The sequence below is a fragment of the Austrofundulus limnaeus genome, unplaced genomic scaffold (assembly GCF_001266775.1).
Source record: "Austrofundulus limnaeus strain Quisiro unplaced genomic scaffold, Austrofundulus_limnaeus-1.0 Scaffold351, whole genome shotgun sequence".
NCBI classification, from domain to species: domain Eukaryota; kingdom Metazoa; phylum Chordata; class Actinopteri; order Cyprinodontiformes; family Rivulidae; genus Austrofundulus; species Austrofundulus limnaeus.
Window position 1 is genome coordinate 146759 of NW_013952753.1, and position 2911 is coordinate 149669.

Consider the following 2911-nt stretch of genomic DNA (forward strand, 5'->3'; position numbering starts at 1 on the left):
AAACAATCGTACCTGCTAATTCCAGGTCTTTCTGAAGCTCTCCACAAGTGGTCCTTTTTCTTTGATTTGATTTATTTGTATGTATGGATCACTTGGGTTGTTACCAACATCTGGTGAAAATTTCATGTCATTAGCACCTCTAGTAACATATTTACTGAGAGAAATGGTGACGTGTTCAATACTTATTTTACCCGCTGTATTCTATTTTTAGAGTTAATCTTATTCTAGGTGGCTGCCTATAATTCAGTCAGTTTTACAAATATTGAGCTAAAATTTGATGTGGCTCTAGCTGAGAATCCTCCACAATGCTTTTATTCAAGCACTAAGATCGAATTGGGAACGGTACCTTTTAAGGTGTGGAATCTTTAAATTCTCTGTGAACATTTCTCAGAYAAATTGAAGCTCGACATTTCTCCATGAAGAGATTCTGTTCTGAAAATTTCAGTCTAATATAACTGCTCTTTATGTTATTTTTCTGGAAGATCCCTGAGTAAAATTATGTCTTCTTCCATAACTGACCTGGGGTCTGATTTATAAAGCTTGCGTACGCACAAAACGAGCCCAAAAACTTACATACTCCACTTTTCACTCCATGGTTGTGATTTMTAAAATCAAAAACTTGACGTGAAAATGTGCGGTGCCTCACGCCAGCTCTGACCCATGCGTACGCTCATTTTGGAGACAGGAAACAGCGACACAGATGGTGAAGTATAGCCACACTGTGTAATGATCACTGTCAGATATTTAATGTTGTATGCACTTGTGTGAATATTTGCATATTTAATTTCACTTCATAATCAGACTTAGATTTTTAGGTACCACTTTACAATAAGGCTCCGCTTATAAATAGTTTATAGATTGGTTATTGATTCATCTTTAAACACTTTATAAATCATTAATAAATGTTAATTATGGATTAATCAAGAACAGGAAAGAGATAAAACTGTCCGATTTCTTGCCAAATAGTGAGCCAAATCTGTTCGTGTTCAGTACGTATTACTAGGTTTGTAAGCACAATTATGTATTGGAAACACATTTAAATAATATTGTACTATATTAATGAATTATACATACAGTATTAACAACTGTCTTATTGTAAAATGTAAGACAGTAGGTACACTATTAATTAATGACTAATAAACTTATATAAATGTCATAAAGGAGCCTTATTGTAAAGTGTAAAACAGTACACTTTTTAAGGCTCTTTTATGACATTATTAGTCATTAATAAATAGTGTACTGTTTTACACTTTACAATAAGGCTCCCTTTGATTACTGTGGATATGTATAATGCGGTAATACAGCACAATATTACATGTAAAATATGTGTTTTCCATAAATTATTGTGCTTACAAGGTAGTAAACTAATCTGAAATGTTTATTAAAGCACTTTTTTAGATGTAATAACATGTGAACAGATTTGCCTCAATATTTGGCAAGAAGCCGGACAGTTTTGTCTGTTTCCCGTCTTAATTAATGAATAATAAACACTTATTAACGATTTATAAAGTGTCTACAGATGAATTAATAAACGATCTACAAACTATTTATTAGCCATCTATAAGGGGAGCCTTATTGTAAAGTGGTACCAATTTTTATTCAACTTTATCATCAGCTTTCTTAGCAGTAATATTTATGCTTCTGCTGCTGAGCCATAAGGACCTTTGAAATAAAAACTTAAACATTAAATAAAAGTYCACACATCTCCTTCCTCCTCAGACGACCCTGACCYACAGACCCCTCCCCGACAAGAGACATTTCAACAGCACAACAGCAAAAGTCACGCTTTGGGTACRCGCAGGGCGTGCCCACCCTCGTCAGTGTGGATGTTATAAATAGTTCACTTTTTAAAAAACGTATTTGTCGCACGCGGGTGGGGGGTCTGCCGCAGATAACAGAGCAGGGGGAGGACGGGGGAGAAGTGCGGTGAACTTAACTTTATCGGACTTATTTAATTTTATTTATTGTTGGATCTTAAATTTCTGAATAATATGTGTAACTCAGAGGCGATTGCTCTAAGACTGCAAGGGAAGCTCAGCTTCCCCTAAAATGTAAAAAAATAAGTGATCAAATATATACTGTCGTGTGTTCATGTCATTGACTAAATATGCACTACAACACGCTCAACTTTTGTTCAGAATCAGCTTCTTATCACTGGTAACGACGCAGCTTTCCTCTCCCTCAGTCCTGCAGTTTCACAGAGCTTTAAACAGTCGGACGCTGAGCTTCAACAGAGCTCATTAGTGATGCAAAGACAGCAGTGAAACGAGATGAGTCATTGGATAAATGCTGGGTTTGCCCCGCCTCCGGACGCTCAGCGTCTCTGGGGGTCTATGGAGCAGTGGGCGGGTTCGGACGCCCAGATTCTTCATGATRATTGGATGATCTGTCTGAGCATGAATCCCTTTTTGATTGACAGCGAAATGAGCGAATCAGAGATCTTTTGGTGAAAACATTCAGAGGCAGTTTTTAGTTTCGTTTCTGTTCTGAGCTGAACCGGAGACTTTACTAATCCTTTTAGCTGCATTTCTTTGTTAAAAACGACTAGTGACAAATCGAGTTTTTATTTCTGGTGGGTTTTATTGTAGCTGCTTGTGTTAAAGGGGACACACTTCACTCTAGCCTCGCACCAGTCCCAGCTAGCGAGTTAGCTAGGTAACAAGCTGCACATAATGGCAGAGAGTTTGAATGTTGTGGACCGGATTTTGGAGAAGTCATTTGATACAGTCTTGTTTACAAAGAAAAACTTAGAGTTAAACATCAGGGCTGATCAACTCCTCAGATTAATTTGGTGCAAAAGGTGGGGAAACGTAAGATTAAATTTTTTTTATTGATCCCACAGTGGGGAAATAACAGGTCTTTTAAGCTGTCCTGGTAAAACAGAGCTGGCTGCTGTAAAACACTATAGAAT

At 37.1% G+C, this 2911-nt stretch overlaps 1 protein-coding gene across 1 annotated transcript in view; it reads left to right on the forward strand.

Moving 5' to 3' along the window:
* Window positions 1–2911, forward strand: part of gja10b (gap junction protein alpha 10 b) — a 75639-nt gene that overhangs the window by 65677 nt on the left and 7051 nt on the right. The window lies entirely within an intron of this gene.